General features: G+C 44.5%; 1 protein-coding gene across 6 annotated transcripts in view; it reads right to left on the bottom strand.

Moving 5' to 3' along the window:
• The window catches only part of SGCD (sarcoglycan delta), a 308,895-nt gene extending 298,133 nt beyond the window's left edge, over positions 1-10,762 (bottom strand). For all 6 annotated transcript variants that reach the window (XM_072935307.1, XM_072935308.1, XM_002198133.7 and 3 more), the window contains exon 1: positions 10,606-10,762. The gene's annotated coding sequence lies outside the window, so the exon portion shown is untranslated. The remainder of the gene's footprint in view (positions 1-10,605) is intronic.
• Positions 10,763-18,770: the final 8,008 nt, after the last annotated feature.

Here is an 18,770-nt window from a genome sequence, read left to right as displayed (position 1 = left end):
GTGGTGGTGTGGCAGTGATGCCCATGCATTGTCTCCATGATTTCTGATTCTGACCCCACAACTATGAACAAAACTGTAACCTTACAGTTCAGAGAGGGACAAAACCTCCCAGAAAACATGAATACCCACAAAATATCACACAGAAAACATATTCCACTTCTTTGTCTTCCCACAGTTGAACATTTCATTAAAAAGCCAAATGTTCAATGACATAGACCACTGAGTTTAACTTCAATACAAGAAGAGTTGATAGAAAATTATAATAAAGAACTGAACAAGTGGGTGCATGATATACCTGGAAAGAGTCAGATATTTTACAGAGAGCAGTCATGCACAACAATCTGTCAGAATTCCCTGAAGGAGTTAACAAGCACATGAATGAGGGGACATGGTCAGCAGGGACATGCAGGTGGCTGATGCAGTACATGGGGCTTTTCCCAAACCCTTCAGCAAACAGACTCAAGGAATCTTTAAAGAGCCTTTAAAAAGGTAGGCTATGGTGGGAGAGAAAACAAAGGTATCTTATGGATCATCAACTGAAAAAATAAAAAAAGGAAATAAAGGAAATAATAAATCATTTGTCACACCGATGAGAGGCTATGAACACATCACCTCAGTATCTCTGCTAAGACCTGTACTGGTCCAAATACCTGTTACTGGTCTGAGAAGGGGGCAGACAGGCAATGAAATGCCAAACTATACTGAAAAGACAGAACCATTAGGAGTAGGCAAAATTACAACTGATGTGAAAGCTGCAGAAGAGTCTCAAGACACTGTGATTGGACAGCAAAATGACAGCATAAATTAAATGCTAATAAATGCAAAATATTGCACTGAAATAAAGGAGTATTACTGTCCACATAGACTGACAAGCTCTGAATTAGCTGTTCTAATGCAGAAAAGAGATGTAGCCACTACAGACAGCTTTCTGGAAACATCACCTCATCAGCAACCCAAAAATAATAAGCAAATAATTTTGGAACTATCAAGGCTGAAATACAAAATACCATGTCAGAAACTCATGATTTGTCTGCATTTTAAAAATGCATCTATTTCTGCTTATGTCATCTTTAAAAGAAAACATATGAAGACATCATACGATGTGATGGATCAGAAGACCAAAATTATTTCTGCTTCACTTTGCTGAGAATGCATCAGAAGTAGGAGTACATTGGGACTCTACAGCTTGCAGAAGAGCCAACACACAATCAGGTGTGATCCATACCACACACAGGATGCTGGGCTACGTGAGCCTTCTGTCTGACCACCTGCATTGTTCTTATTTTCTTGCGAGGTGGAACACACAGAAAGGACAATTTCTGCTTCCCTGTGAAGTGTTGGTAGGGTGAGCCAGAGCATGTTTAGATAAACTCTATTAATTGGGCTGTGATCTGCAAGAGACTTCTCTCATTTCCACCTGCCCTGGAAGCAAAGATATTTAATAAGACTTTGACCATTCAGCTCACAATGTGCTATAAAATTTTACCTTTGGTCTTATTAGGGTAACAAATGGGAAATATCATACAAGGCTTGAAATTATGGAGTAGATTAGACTCAAATTGCTTCATAAGTTAGAGAAGAAAAAACACCCTCCAGAGCAATCTCCTATCCCAAAAAGGACAGATTCAAGCTAGCTGAACACTTTATTTTCTCCTTCCATATGAAAACCTGCACATTCTGGTTTTTGCCTTCACAAAAAACCAACGTTTTTATATAAAGAGTATACATAATCACAGCACTGAACATCTAAAATACCAGATAATAGGCTCAGGTGGGATTGGAGCACCCCAGGTCCACTAAACAATTTACGTTGTTGTAACCCAAATATCCAGGTCCAAACTAGATGAAAAGCCAAATTCAAAATCAGAAGCTTCCCATAAGTGAAGGAAAATAAAAATACCAAAAAAGAAGTATTTTGATCCCTGCAAGAACATTCTTGCTTAGCACAAGACCAACGGGTTTTGTGCCATTAATGATAGAACAGCCTTTTCCCTCCTGGAAATCAAATCTTATTCTCCTGGATAAAAAACAGGCAAGGATGGAGCCAGTCACATGAAGCAGCTGCTCTGTTACATCAGCAAGACATTGATATCTAGACTCTATCCCTAAAAGCATAATTTCCACCCCCACCATAAGTTGTGATACCATGTTCATGAATAACTACCAACTGCCCAGGATGTAAAATTTGCAGAAATCATTTTTGACTTAGTTCTTTAATCTCCCCATAGCTGTTAACGCCTCTTCCTCTCTATGAGCCAAAAATACAATAGAATGACAAAAATCCTGGTTTGCTGGACATTCTGATGATAAGAAAATTCCTACATAGAAACTACAAATTCACAAAATCATGTAAGAAACATTTCTGCTGTCTACAAAATTTCCACACTTCGTATTATTTTTCACAAGATTTAACTATATTCCCACCACACCAGTTCAGCCTCACAGGCACTACCCGCCTTCAACATTTCAGTGAAGGCAGCTCATAACAGTGCTGTTGAAAATAAGAACAATGGAACATTTAAGTGCACCATTTTTCAATATCTGACTCAACGATAATAACTATAATATCCTCCATGTCAGTAATAAGACAACTGTTAAACATGATACTTAAAATCATTCACCTCTGACTTCATAAAGCTCTGTCAGGAAATACCTGTTTCCAGAAAACTTCATTACTGTAACACTCAGGAATCAGTGTGTAGGTGCTTTTTCCCTAAACCAATAAAATACCCACCTTCAAGATTACTTTCAAACAGAGAAATTAAGCGTGTAATGGTGTACAACATCAGCCTGTATAAGGGCCACATCTGCTACCAGCCTGGGCAGAGGAATTCAGAAGTACCTGTTGCTCAGAAGGCAGAAATCCACTGCTGAAGCCAGACAGAAAGAAGAGGAACAAAGAAAAGAGGGGGGAAAAAAGAGAAAAATACCTAACAGATTTAGTTTTCAGACAATTCAACCAACACTTCAAATCTTTTAGTCACACCTTCAAAAACCATCATCTGAAGGTAATTAATTCTTGCATGCCTGACTTCACTCTCAGTATTTTTACTGACATGAGTGGCAGGAGGATTGGCCTATTCCCTATTAGCTAACACAAACCATAACTGGCTCTTGAATATCTTGTTTAGGTCTAATATCTTCTTTTAAGTATCCATTTCTGGCAGAGCATAAAATAATCAACCTATCAAAGCACTGAAGTTTCATCATTACTCCCCCAAATTAATCATGTTTCAGTACATGCAAGGCAAGCCTTTTGCAGCACGCTGGTAAGCAGGAACACATAAAAGTGGATTTCCCAGTGCCCATACTGAAACAGTAATACAGCTAATGATTTTCTGCAAACCACTAGTGCAAGCTCTGTAAAAAAAAAACATGCAAAATAATTCAGCCCTCAGGAGCAATATGTAAGCAGAAAACTGAGCTGAACCCTGTGAGGGCTATGATTTTTCTGTAGTGTAGTCAGGTTAAGTAAATTCTTGATTCTTGAGGTCTATTTTGGCCTCACTTCTTCAAGAAGTCATGTATACTAAAACATAAAATTTTGATGTTGCAGTATCTGTGAACTTCACAAGGTAAAACTGCTAAAATTCAGGGTTACTGTTTTACCTCAGCATGACAGTAACAACAGTGAATTTTATCCTCCTTCAGACAGATAGTACAAGGCAGAAAATCCACTTACATCCCATTTATAGCCATAAAATAAGTTGCAAGGAGAGCGAGGCTGCCCATGCTGCCACCCAAAAAAAGTTTATGGTTTCTGCATAAATGATTTTGTACTTCAAATATAAACAGAGACACTGGCAGGTTATTTTGTAAATCACGGAAAGGCTCTCAAACCCCAACCCATGTCTATGCATTTTGTACCTGAACAACTCTTCCTTCAGCTGAAGCTCCACTGCCCAGCTCCACTATCAGATGTCACACTTGCAAAAGCCTAAAAGTCAGAATAAAAGCTGGGGCGTTGCTGCAATGCACAGTTTTGAAAGACTTCAAAAACTTACTGGAGCAAGACAAACTGCTCAAGAGTCTCCCACAGGAAGCCAGGCCAGCAGCAGCCCAACAGCTCCAGTTAATTAGCTGTTTGCTATGGAGAAAAGAGGCTGTAGAAGTGCCCAGTGCTGCATCCTCATTTGTGCTTCTCTCTGATCCCTACTGCAGCAACTCAGTCCTGAGCGAAGCAGAGCTCATTATCCAGCAGAGACAAACTCTCCTGTGGAGAGAGGTGTTTCTTGGGCTGTTGAACAGCACCAGCTCCATCTGGTCACCCTCTGCCTGTCCTGAGCAGAGCATGAGAAGCCCATGCATGAAGGGCTGGATCAGGGATGGAGGCTGGTCTCTGGCAGGGATGGAACACTGACCCTTCTTCATAACTGGCTTGGAAGAAAATGGAAAGTAAACCCAGAGCTGGCCTTGGTTGGATTTCCAGCACAGAGGATGGGAAAGCCTTCATCACCTGGTCCTCTCTGGGTGACCAGCACCTCTCAACAATGCCTCTTCTGCTTTTCGAAGAGCACACTCCACATTTGCCTGTTAGGCACATTTCCCTGTCTAAAAGAGAGTTAACACCCTCACCCTCTGAGGGCTCTTGACTCATGCTTTAAGAGAACACATCTATTTAGGAAGTGCCCAGTGCGGTCAGGTCAGCCAGACAGAAAGAAAAGGAACAAAGAAAAGAGGGGGGAAAAAAGAGAAAAATATCTAACAGATTTAGTTTGGAGCCTGTTCCACCACAGCTGCCTCTACCAGGGCCAACATCTGCATCTGCTCCACCTCCTCTGCCCCTCAGGAAATGGCCCCTCACTCATTTCAGCACTGAAGGAGCACCAACACTCTGCTCTGACGAGCACAGCCCCAAAGCTGACCACATCACCCTCAAAAGGGAATGAGCCAGGTCCCCACAATACTGATTTGTTCAACCAAGTTGCAAGAACTTCTCATTGGTGTTTTTCCCTTTCACGCTTAGCATCCTGCTTTTATCTGGCAGTGTTCTAACACTTAATGTGTTTTCTTATCACATTAAACTGACATCTCTGACAAAAAAACAAATGTCTAATTCTCCTGGATCTCCTCACAATGTGCTGCAGGGGAGCAAATCTCTACTGAGCAATGCTGTCTATTAGCCTGAGCACAGGTTTTGTTCTTTAAACAAGTATCTTTCCCATCCTCAAAAAACCCAAAACAAACAAAAAAACTCAAATAAAAATCCAAACCAAACAAAAACCCCAAACAAAAATCCAAACAAACAAAACCCAAACAAAAAAACCCAAACAAACAAAACTCCACAAACTTCATCTCCCCCAAAAATAGCAGGCCGGCCCTCCAGCCAGTGGCAGCACTGGCACAGTGTCCAGGAAAGTAATGGAGCTGCACTGATTTACGACAGTTGAAAATGTGACCTGGAGATGAGTCATGGGCTTTACCTGCTGTTTGAATTGCAACTAATTCAAACTGTTTGGTTTTGTTTATCTCTGGATGTGTTGTAACGCTTCAGTCACTAAAGGTCAATTCCAACACTTCTTCAGAAATATTTAGGAAAGCTTCTGAATATTTAGGAAGTGTTTGGATGTATGAGATTTTTTTCAAGCATGCTGCTTCTTGGATATGGACTCATCTTTTCTATCACAGTCACCCACTCTGCCATCTGAAATAGTCCAGTAACCTACACATTGAGGCAGCTACTTTTGATTAAGAGGTGAAAAATCACAGCTTAGCTCCAAGCCTCACAACAAGAAGAGAAGAAAAAAAAAAAAAAAATCAAGCAGGGAGGGAGGCTTTGGGACTCTTCTCCCTGCTGCCTGTCAGAGAAACGTGGCACTGGCTGTTTCTGAGTGCCTTCAGCATCATGGTCTCTTCTCCCTCTGCTGAGCAATCCAAGCACTACAGAGAGTGACAGAGCTGCCTGCAGCAAGAGGTTCTTCAGTCGTGTCAGGATTACATAGGAACAAACTTTATTTCTCAGGCTAACAGCAGAAAAAAGCAAGGAACGGGCAGAGAGATGTGCTCAGCCCCCTGCTCCCTCCTTGCCCACAGAGATGTGGACTGAGCCGGGCTGGGGCTGCCGACACCACGGCTCAACTCCAGGCTGGTGAAACCAGAACCTCAGCTGGTGACTGACCAGGGAAACCCCTGCAGAAGGGAAAAAGCTTTTAATTAAATCGTTTCTCCTTGCTGCCACACTGCCAGAGAAAAAATGAGATTGTCTATCTGCTCACATGGCTTCCATGCAAGGAGGAGGTGAGGCCACTACAGCAGCATTTCACCTGCTGGGAGGTCACAGCAAATCTTGCTTCATCCCAGCAGTGGGCAACACATCCCTGGATGTGATCCCAGCACTGCTCTTCTGCATTCATGGTAATTCTCCAGCACCCAACCTGACAAACCCTAGGGGACCAAGAGGGGAAATAATGGGTATATTACCATAACCCAATACTACCACGCTTACCACTCTGAATTCATTAGATTCATGGAGTTTTCTGTGCAGCAGCACAATCTTAAAAGCATCATTAATTTAAAAAATAAAAATAACAGAGCTCCAATATCCATATCAGATTCTAGGGTTAAACTGAGTTGCAAACCTGAGATTTTACAGAGTTTTCACCTCCATGAGGAACCACTATCCTTCCTTGCTAAGCAGAACAGATAATCACCCTAGGGCTCCATCTTTAGTGAAAAATAAAATCCCCTATTTCTCAAAGACAAAAGAAGAAAAACAACCCAGTACCAAATCCCTTTTCACTAGCTCTATCCAAATTCACAGCATCTAAAAATATGTCAGAAATCAAGGTGCAAGTGCAGAAAAGAAAAAAAGAAAAGGCTTAACACCAGAATGGCAAGATTTCAAGCGTGACCCATTGCCTGGTAATGTCAATGGGATCCTTTTGAACCATTTCCAAACAAGTCAGATACAGCTCACCTGACGTGACTCGCTACTGAGAGCAGCTGATAGAGGTAGAGAGGAAGAAGGCAAAGAATTCCCAGGGAAAACAGATACAGGAGTCACAGCAGCCCTTGATCAGTGGGTGGGGGGAAACATACTTTTGTTTATTTTAAATATTTCCCCCAAAAGGAGAAACATAGCAGCCTTCCCATAGGATCCATCTTAAACCCAGGCAAGGGGTGAATGTAAAGAGTAGCTAAAACCTAAGCTTTTTCAAGGTTATCTAAGTAGACATTACAATTTTCTTTATAGTTTTTAGTAACCTACTGCCCCTCAAAAAGTCAGTATGTTTTCAAACTACTCCAGGCATATTCAGCAGACATCTGCTATTAAAATCAATAAGAGACAAGCTGTTAGCTGTACATTTTGCTGGAAAAGCTGCAGATGAAACGTAGAAAGCTCCAATGCTTTCACTCTGCATCCAACAATACAAACATTTTCGGTTACCTCATAAATCAAAGTTTGTCATTAAGCTGCACCTAAAGTGCTATCTTGCCCAAACCTCTGGAAAAGCATCGAGGTAGCTGTTGATTTTTTTTTTTTTTTTTTTTTTTACAGTCACCCAGGAAACATTTCACAGGTGAGAAGAACCATGGGCTGGTGCAAATCCTCTGTGACTGTTGTAGGGCCAACAGGATCGAGGCATCTGTAAAGTATCTCAGTGTGTGTGTGAGCTTTCACACTGAGATACTTTCCACTCCAAGCTTGATGTAAACTGATAAGAAAGCCTGGGATTCACACAAATGAAATAAAAGCAGGAGCAGACAATGAAGAAAGTTAATTTTTCACCCAGAGAACTGCAGAGTTACAAGATTGCCCTGGAGGATTTGATCAATGAAAGTGAATCTTGTATATTTTTCTCCAGTATTCCCAAAATAAGTCAATAAGATGCCAGCACTCTCTCAGTATAGAGTGACCATTTTCCAGTAAGCTTGAGTTAAAGTCTTTATCAAAAGAACTACAGAAATGCATTATGATTTCAGAGAAAAATAGTAAGCAAAGAAACAGAAACAGCAGGATAACCTCACAAGGCCCAATAGGTTTTCAGACAAACTTTTTTACTTCTTTTATTCCTAAGGACAATTAGAAGCAAAAGAAAACTACTCTAAACCAGACACTGCTGGTGCATAAAAATACCTGCAGCTACCCTGGCCTTTAAGAACAGCAAAAATCTGAAAAATACACACCACCATCAGGCACTATCTAAAGGCATTTCCAGATCCAGAACCTCCTCTCCTGTGAGGAAAACACATCTACTTGTCCATCTGCTTCCTCACAAAACCTCCCAAGCAGCTCCTATTGCACCCTCCTAATAACCCATCACCCCAAGGATCTGTGCAGGAGCGCTGGGTCCATACACATCACCCAAAATAAACAACAGCAGACCACATTACATAGCACACTCCTATGTAATTATAAACACTTGAATAAATGCCCTGCCTGCCTGAAGGGCTGCACACCAGCTCTCTCTCTTGGTCAAATGACCTGTAGGCAGGGAGCTTTCTCAAGTCCTAAATCAATTTACAATCCTATCTTCAGCTGGAGCTTGGATAATCTGTTTCTCTGAGCATTAAAGAAAAAAAAAAAAAACACCCCACCACAAACAAAAGAACCCACCTCCGTAATTTCCCCTTTGTAATACTCAGTTTACATGCACAAACCAGAAGAGCTGTCACGTCTTCACTTTTAAAAGCTTTCAGCAAAAATAGCTATCCTAAGATACCTGCAAAGCAAAGAGGTGCAACTGAAAAACATCAGGGGCGTACTATCCATGACTCTTCCAAGTGTTGGAAGTTTCCAGAAGGCACAACAAGGATACAGTCAATATCCACAGTGCATTCCAACACTAGAAGGATTTCAAGGGGCAAAGACAAAAGTCATTTTTCTGTGGCAGGAAGATAATTGCAACAGTTGTGCCTAGGCTAATCAAAGGGTTTGGAAGCAAGGCTCACTCTCTGTATTTCTGAGAGGTGATGCTCTGAAAGCAGCTTTTACTACAACAAATCTTGTTTCAAAATAATGACTCTTATTTTTCCATTTATCAGTATAATTTCTTCCTCAAACTGGCATTCAAAAATATAGCCCTTCCTTGAGGGAGGAACAAAACAAAAAAACAGCTTGAAATATAGGAGTGGATTCTCAACAGAGATACATCAACATGAGGAGTCAATTAAATTATGTTAATTTATGCCAAATGAAACCTAACCAGGATTTCTCTCCTTCGAGATGAGGCTGGGACGATTACAGTCATTTACAGCAGAAGCTAATCCTCATCACACAGGGCACACAAGCTCGTTCTGTGCCTATGGAATGTCACCCAGCAAACACATCTGTTAGCAGGAGGAGGACTCAGGTCAGCACACTGATGGAGCAGCGTCACTGGCTGACCTATTCTGCCCAGCACACAATGGAGAGCTGTTCATTTTTCTTTTCAATGAAACGCTATGCAAGTGTTGATTTAATGGTTCATTCATCAACTCCTCTGAATATTAAGCAATTCATTTTGATTTAATTTGAACAATTCAATTGCACCCATCCTTTCTCCCCTTGAAAAATGTGAATTACTGCCCATAAGAGAAGCTGTTTTAAAAGTTGACTTAACAGGAAGCACTTAGCTCCATTGGCTTTATACTCTTGCCTAGTCTGAAATATGTTTATACCAGACTTGTTTCTTTTCCTATTACATATTATACATGAAATTTACAAATGATAAAGCAAAGACACTTCAGCAAACATTCTTAATGCTGCAGACCAAAAGGCATCTTCTACATTAGCTACTCCCTAAGACCACCAGAAAACAAAGCGCATCACCAAGAAGCCTGAGAAATTCTGCAAAACCCGGGGAAAAGAGCCTCTCATTGAAAACCCCTTACTTTTCTTTGAAAGTTTGCATTACCGGATACATTTTTCCCAACGAGGGCAAAACACCGATCCATGCAGGAAGCACTGGAGCTTCAGTCTCACCTGTAAGCAGCACCTCGCATCCCCGAGCGGGCATCCCGCAGGGCTCCCACCGCCCCGCTCAGCCCCGCGGCGGCTCCGGGACCCGCCCGGGGTGGGGAAAACCCTCCCGGCACCAAGGCGGCCCCGACCACCGCCCGCACCTGTTGGTCCCGCCGCATCCCCCGCGGCTGCCGGCGCTTTTCACTGATTCCGCCCGGTCCGTGCCCCTTTTCACCTGCTGCTCCACCAAACGGGTCTGCGCCCCTTTTCACCTGCTGCTCGCAGGTGCCGAAGGCGCTCTCCGCAGCCCCCCCGCCCCATGCCCGCTGTTAACATCCAGCCCGGCAGCCCCAGCCCGAGGGTCACTTCCAGAGTCCCTTCCCCACGGGAGCCTCGCCCCGCTCCGACACCGAGCATCCCCCGCAAAGCTCGGCCGAGCCTTCCGGAGGGCCGGGCAGCGTCCGCCGCTGCCAAGAGACACTTTTCCCTGCGGGAATGCCAACGCGGAGCCACCGCGCTGCGAGGGAGCGATGCGAGAGAGGGATGCGAGGGAGCGATGTGAAGGAGGGATGGAAGGAGGGATGTGAAGGAGGGAGCGATGCAAAGGAGGGATGCGCGGGGAGCCCCCGAAGGGCCGCGTCCCCCCGCGAAGGGCAGCGCCGGCCGGAGCCCGAAACTCCGCCAAGTCGGAGCGCGGGGCCGGCCGGCGGAGCGGCACTCACCGGGCCGGGGCGGGCTGGGCCCCTCAGGAGATCATGCCGGCGGAGCGCGGGGCCGGCGGCGGAGCGGCGGCTCCGGCAGCGGGGGCGCGGCGCTGCTCGAGCCGCGGCGCAGCAGCCGCGCCGCCCCCCACACGCGGCCGCGGCGGCCCGGCCCGGCCCGCGGGGGGGCGCGGAGGGGCGGGCCCGGCCCGGCCCGGCCCTGCCCGGCCCCGGCCCCGCTGCGCCCGCCCCGGCCCGGCCCGGCCCGCCCCGCCCGCCGCGCCTCCGCGGATGGCTCTGCTTGTTCTGCCTCCTTTCCCTCCCGCCTCCCCTGTTATCCCTTTTTTTTCTTTCACCCCACTTCTTTTTTCTCCTACTCTTCTTCTCTTTCCTCATTTCTCCCCTTCTCGCCATTCCCATTTTCGCATCGCTCTTTTTCCTGCCCCCCTTTCCCTTTTTCCTGCCCCTTTCCCTTTTTCCTGCCCCCTTTCCCTTTTTCCTGCCCCCGCTCCCTTTCTCAACCACCTTCCCCCCCCTGCAGAATCACAGCGTCGTTCATGTGTGAAAAGACCTTTGCGATCAAGACCATCAAATCCCACCGCTCCCCCAGCGCTGCCAAGCCCACCGCCAAGCCGCGTCCCGAAGTATCACATCGGCACATCACTTAAGTACCTCCAGGGATGCTGGCCCCGCCACTTCCCAGGGCAATCTGTTCCAGTGCTTGACAGTCCTTTCTGTGAAGAATTTCTTTTTTTATATCCTATCAAATCTGCCCTGTCGGAGGTTCAGGCTGTCTCCTCTTACTGCTTGTTCCCTGGGAGATGAGGCCACAGCCCCACCTGGCTCCAGCCTCCTTTCAGGTAGTTGTAGAAATCCATAATCTCTCGTGAGCCTCCTTTTCTCCAGGCTTAACATCCCCAGCTCCTCATAACACTTGTGCGCTAGACCGTTCAGCAGCCTCACTGTCCTACTGTAGACACTGCTTTCTCCATTTCTCCTTTTTTTAATTGACTTTTTCCTCCTTCTCCTTTTTTTTTTCCCCATCCCTCTCCCTGCCAAAGCCTTTTAGCAAAGCAGACTGTGCTCAGCAGCCAAGTGGCAGCAGGGGCTCAGCCACCCAGAGTGGTACAAAGGCTCCAGCAGCAACACAGTTCCTTTTCCCTTGGAGCTCCATGTGTAGGAGAGGGAATCAGTGGAAATGGGTTTTTTTGTACTCCAAAAAGTTGGTTGTTTTACAACCATATGCACGCTTTGGGTCTAGCAGATGGCAATGAGCACGTTCCTTCCACGTTTTACTCTGGAGCTCAGAATCAAGGTAGAATTTGCAATAAGTTCAGTAGCTAGGATTAGTAGTTGCTAGGACAGGTTAAACTTGTGTTCAAGGAGAGCTTTACATCACATGTCCACTTGCTGCTGTTCCTTTCCCTTTATGGGCCTGGGCCTTCCCTTAAAATTCCAATGAAGTGCCAGGTTTGGTTCATCAAAGGTCTGTAAAATCATTTCCAAACTAAAGAACAAGGGCTCCATCATATAACCCTACACCAACGCCTCTATGCATGCACCCCTTACACCTGTTGTACATTATATGCAAAAAAAAAAAAAAGTTCATCTTATCTCCACATTAAAAAAGAAAAAAATACTGAAGAAATCTGACAGACCAAAAGAAAACAAAAACATATCAACAAAACTGGCAAGTATCAACCACTGTAAATTTTATCAAGTTATTTTATCAAGCAACAAATTTGGCCTATGGATCTTCTTTTCTGTTATTCTTTTAATTTTAATACTTCCCTTTTTAGTACTTCATAACTGGTGTTGTCTTTTGCTTGCACTGATTTGCAAGTAGATTCAGTTGGCCAGAAATGGCAGGGAATGCTAATTCCATTTAGTTACCGGAAAAAAGCAATAAAAAAAATATGTTTCCCTAAGGCCTCAGCCCATAGTGATGAAAAATGCAGACCAACAAACATATTTTTGTTAAAATCAGTTTTATGTGTCCTGTCTTTTCCCACAGAAAAATAAAAATAGGAAAACAGTCCACTAGGCATATTGAAAGATAAATGATGGACCCTTCCCAGCTCCAGTAGTTTTATCCCAAATATATCCCCAAGCTGGGGAGGGAGTGACAGTGTGTACCCCAGAAGTGGGCAAGCCCTAATCACATTTCAGATGTGCCACATACAGCCATAGCTAAAATTATTTACAGTTATGGGGTCAGTGACAGCAGCAGCTGCTGCTCCTGACCTCAAGGGAATCACAGTCCTGGGCTGACACAAACTCTTGTCCCTCCATTTCTCACTGGGGCTTACTGGGATATGGGTGGTTCTTGGAGCTGCTGCAAAGGGATCCCAGTGATGAGCTGACCACTGGCAGGAGTGGGCTGCAGGGCCAGAGGGAAATGCAGCACAGGCAAAGATAAAATAACTGCTCCTCTTACAGATTACTCTACTTATTTTCCCTGCCTTTAGAAAGGAACAGCTGCTACTCAGGTTTGCCAGCACCCAGAACTCAAAAACTGTGAGACTCAGAAATAGGATGATTGTCTGTAGAACAGTCTGATGTCGAGGGGGGAAAAAAAAGCCTCTTTTCATTTAGCCTGTGATTGCTAAGTCTGCAGAGATCCTTTTTTTCAAGCTTTTCCCTTGGTCCTTGAGGAGCAGAGATCCACTCTTTTTTTTCCCCCCCTTTTTTAAATGAATGCTGGGATTCTAACATAATCAACTAATTCCAGGAGCTGAGGCTTCAAGATAAAAAGAAAAGTATACCATGTCACAAAGCTCACAATGCAATCTCATTGCATTGGCTTTGGCAGCGATTCACTTGGCTCTGGAAATAATAAAGTGGGAGACTGAAATGACAAACAAACCGGAGATCCAAACCCAAGTACCACCAGGGAATGCTAAGCAGATGGCCAGCAAAAGACCAGCCCAAGGAATTGCTCCAGTCTTTGCAGGAGGATTACTAACAGCATCCACCATGGTGGCCTCCTTCCTATGAGCTCTCCTGGCATAGTTTGCATCTTGATGTCCTTGTAAAGAATTAAGAGGAATGAACAAGTTATAAACACCTCTCAAGTGCAAAACATTTGTGCACACTCTCATAGCAAATAGGGACATCCAAGGGTGTTGGAGAACTCATGGAAGGGTCAGAACCAACACTACATTTTTGTGGCATTTTGGGCCTACCTCGCTTGAATTGTTTATTGAGCTAGCACCAAGGTATCAAGTGTGTGCTTTCAGCATGCTCCTATTGAAATGTCTGCTCCATTTCAGTAGGCCATAATATTATTTTTTCAAGAGAATTTCTTAAAAAGAAGTTGCAAAATTGTGCTTGCGCTAAACAGGAGCTGGCACAATGGAAATTTTTTTGGGGATGCCTCATTTGTATGCAAGTGTGAGCATATAAAACTTCATGTAGCATTTCATTTTCAGAAAGAGAAAAAAAAAATCCCTAAATTATACTGTCTTTTGTCATATCCAGTTTGCTTAGCAGATAAAACCACATGAACATCAACTGTGGCCATTTGAACCAAGAAATGTCATAAAACACCCTGCAGAGCTCCATCAAGACCAATCCTTTCTGCTTATCCTCATCAATACATTGGTTTACTGGAAAAGAAAACTGTTATTGTGGGACAGGTTTCAGACTGCCAATCCCAGCAGATTCTCTGTGCTGCCAAGTAGGATTTGTTTTCAGTCTGTGTCCATCCCCAGCACTTAGCCAAGCTGACCTCTCCTCTGGTGTTTCTCAGCTGTTTTCTTCAATTTTCACACTTCTTACTAGTCTAAAAATGCAATGTTTTACATTGACTAAACCCTACATGCTTTCCTCACAGGGATCAGGATTTTGAACTTTGGACTCAATAGGAAAAGTTTTTGAACAAGCACCTGGAGATAAATCCTACCCACCATATTTGTGGGTGTTGCCCCATTACTGGGCAGTTTGAAATGAGCAGGATTTAATCATTTGGGGATGACAGTGAATTCCAGCCCCTCGTGCAGGAATACTGCACTCCCATCCCGCTCTCCCAGCCCGTCGGCTCACAGGCTGGTGCATCACTGGAGCACAGCCAGGCAGCCATAGAAATGCACTGAGTGAATAAGGTCTTCCTTCCCTATCAGCTAATAAAGATAATTACAAAGGCCAGTGTATATTCATTTGGGTTCAGTCCTTTTCCCACTCCAATTAATGTAGGTTTTGCTATTGATGCTGATTTTAGGAAAAGCTGGTGCAACAACAGGAGCTAAAATTAAACTGTTTCTGCCATCTTCCCCATAACAGCCAAGGGAGCTACTGGCCTGGCCAAGAATCAGCACTAACTCAAGGAACAGCCAGGTATCCTGGGAATGACTCTGCTGGGCTCCAACACCTTCTGCAGGAGCTCAGGCAGTGAGACCCACCACGGTCCAAGTGCCACCTCCACCCCGCAGCAGGGTGGGCTCACAGCCAGGCCCGCCGTGCTCCATCCTCCGGATTTGCCAAAACCAGCACTAAATGAGGGCTGAGAAGGAGACACACTGACAAAATCCTTTTCCCCTTTTCCTTTTCCCCAGTCAGGGGATGGCAGCTGCTGGTGAGGACGCCCACACACGCTGACACTTGTGTGTGACACGTGGCGCTGTCCTCAGACCCTCCCTGTGCGGGGCTGTCAGATTTTCATCCTCTCTCCACAACACCAAAGTTGCTCGTTTTCAATATTGGCAACGCCACTTGAAAAAGCCAGGGGAAATCCATCACAGCCCGTGAGGTTATTCTGTTGTTGAGCAGCCCTTGTACCTCATTTTTCAGCAGTGCAACTCAGCCCTTACAACTCCATTTCTGTGCTGCACAGAGGCAGTGGCTCAAAGCAAAGCTTGGGGGGCTTTTCTGCAGCCCAGCAGCTCAGGATATCTATGCATAGGTGCAAATGTGGATATGCACATGTAGATATAACATACACACAGTTTTCCTCCATAGTTTTCCTCTGAAAAGCAGTATTTTCCTTTTGGCCAGTTGTCTACCCACAATATGCCTGAGCATAGAGACAGACAGACATTTATCAGCAAGGCTGAAAAAATGAAAAACCTCCTCAGCCACACTCCCTGATTTGCACACACCTTGGAAATACAAGCAGTTCCTCTCTTCTCAAATTCTGCTGCTACAATAACTTTGCAGACAACTTTGCTTACTGGACTTGTTTCATGGTGGGAGTAACTACCAGCAATAGCTCGCCTGCTCCTCGGAGCAGAGTCACATGCTGGGATTGCTCATATGCCATTCAGATTCCCGAACTGAGAGAGAGAAAGAAAAAGGGAGGGGAAAAATGGCAACTATTCCCAACAGAGACACATTCCCCTGTTGCCTCCGCCTCGACTGCAAATGCTGTTACACTGATTTCTAACTGGTCAATCCCCACCCTGTTTCTATAATCACAGAAGACGACTGTTTATAACTCTAATCCAAACCCCCTGCCAAGGCAAGCTTCTCACAGGAGGAAAAAAAAAAATAAAAGAAGGAATGGCAGATTAAACAGATCAGCTCTGATTCTTACCTTCAGAAGCAGACTTTGTTCAAAGCCCACAAATACTTTTACTTTGCTGTAAGTCTGAGCTATTTTTAGGTTCCCTCTGGGATGCCATATAGGGAGAGCAGCCCCCTCCCTATCATTACTAATCTGCCGAACATAACAGCAGGACACCTGCTGCTGGTGAGTCATGTTCTGTGTGGAGCTAATGGTATATATATAGGCAAAACATAAAGACAATTGCTTATTTCCCTACCTACCCCATGTGTTGTTTGTTGCTCTAAGCAAATCAAATCATTGCAATGAAGACACTGTAAAGAAGACAAATACACAGGAAAATTCATGTTCAGTTTCAGACCAGAAGCTCTACAAGTGCACAGCAGAATGATGCTTGTTTGTATTCATGGTGTGTATACGTGTGTGTACACATCTGTGCACTTTTGCACGTGCACGAAGTGATTGTGCTTTTAGACGCTCCTGCTCTGGTACAGGCAAACCACTGGTTTCCCTGAAATCAGAAATGGAAAAATTTAATTACTCAAATTCTAAAGCTCCATCTCCAACCTTACTTACTCACAGCAAGAGAGAATGAGCATGGAAAAGGGGCATATGTAGGGAAAACTCAGGTTTCTGACCTGCCAGCATGGAGAAACCTACCACTTATTCCTGATATAAGCTTTCAGATAGGAGGCAGAAGTAGCTCTGTGGCTGTAGAGTGGCTGTTAAACATCAGCTCTGTTCCCCTGTGTTGGCTTCACAGCCTTTATTTGCAGTGACAAACAGACCTGCAGGACAGCCCCTGCTCTGTGCTGGGAGCCTGATTTAGCTCTGGCCCTCAAGCCATGCATTTCACTGTTATAGGCTTCACTTCTAAACTTTTGAGAGCTGCAGTAAAGTGCTGCTAGGTTTGGCTTTGCGATCTCTAGAAGATCTCTCTTTTATTCCTTCCTCCCCTCTCTCTGTCCTGTATTATTATTTTCTAAATGTGAACTTTTTGTTGTTCCTGGAGAAAGCGCTGGCCTAATCTCCTGCCTTGGGCAATATTCCATTTTTGGTGGATACACACCATTCCTAACCTCAACTCCTAACCTCAAATTTTACATCATTGTCTTATTAAAGACAATGCTAAAATGTTCACTGATCAGCAGAAATAGGGTGGACACATAGAAGGTGTTGCAATACCTCATAATAACTTCAATAAGTCACATCCAGAATCAGCATGAAGCATTGCAAGCCATACCCTGACTGACACAACCACCTAAACTTGTATCTTCCCTCCCAAAGTATTCAATGGAAAACTTCCTGTAGGTTTACAAAACCATCATCTTCAGCATACTGCAGGAGAATGGCTTTGAAATACATATAGAGAAGATATCCCTGTTCCCAGAGAACTGTGTAGATTTTCAAACACATTTCTTTAGGACCTTGCTTCCCCTGCCCCATCTCCTTCTCCTGTTGAACTGGGTGAGCGATGGTAGAAACAAAAAAACTCTCCCAGCCTGACAAGTTACCTTTCGCCAAGAGGGGCTGGACTAGGCAGCAGCAAATGGCCAAATTTTACTTCTTTGAGCAGTGTAGGAACATATGCTGCATAAAATCCCTCAAGAGATGAATGAAGATACTAAAACATTGCATTTATATACATTTTAGGCTCTCTATATAGACTTCAGATATATCTTTCAAACTCAGTAATTTCAAATAACCTCTGGCAGATCAACACTTAAAAACGACCATCAATCAAATCCTGAATGTTTGGGGAAAGACAACGTGCCCCGAATACCAGCCCTGAGTTCTGCCACCAAATAAAGGTATAAAGGAAGCAAGGCACAGGTCCTTTCCTTTCTGCACCAGCTGCTTCTCTGGGTTCTGCTGTGGCAGAAGCAGCAGATCTCAGGCAGACAGACCCTGCAGCATTCCCGTTTTCCTCAGGGCTGTGCCCATGACCCATGGGCTCTGTGATCCTCTATCCTCCCCTAGTGACCAGAGCACGCTGAGGGTATTGAACCAGCTGAGCCTTCCAGCTCAGCAGAGCTGCTGCAGCCCATCACCAGCAGCTGATCTGGCTTTGTGCTTCTGGCTTTGTCCTCTCTGGTGCCAAAAACCAACCCAATCCCCCCTTCTCACTTGCCTTCATCTCAGGAGGACAGAAGTAGCCAGCTGTAGTGGGGAGAGCGAGGGGCTGATCTCTCCCCTGCCATTTCTCCTACAACAGCCTGAGAGTGCCATCCACATATCAACTAACATGGCACCTTTATCTGTCTGCTAAACAGAAAAGTAGAAGCATAAGGGGGAAGGAAAAAAAAAAAATCCCAAACCCCTCGGCATGTCTGCCTTGAATCCCAATTGGAAAAGAGTTGTTTGCCTTAATTCTAAATGTATTTAGAATGTGGAGCATATATTTCCAAAGGATGTTTTGTATTTACAGCGTGTCTGTCTGGTTATACTGCTGCAATGTAATTGTTTTCCTGCTGAGAATTATAGCAGGGAAGTTACTCTGGGTACAATTACAGCTCTTTATAGTTCTGCTTTGGAATTTAGAGGCTTCTGTGCACCGCTCCCTCCTCCCTTCTTAGAGGCACTGGCCTTGGAGCACCTTGTGACACTGCCAGTGACGTGACATGTGGATGCATTTGGGGTTTACTTGCTAGAAATGAGTAAGTCACTGCAGGAATGGAACAAGGGG

This window comes from Taeniopygia guttata, chromosome 13, assembly GCF_048771995.1.
Source record: "Taeniopygia guttata chromosome 13, bTaeGut7.mat, whole genome shotgun sequence".
NCBI classification, from domain to species: Eukaryota; Metazoa; Chordata; class Aves; order Passeriformes; family Estrildidae; genus Taeniopygia; species Taeniopygia guttata.
This window is presented reverse-complemented; position numbering and strand designations above follow the sequence as displayed.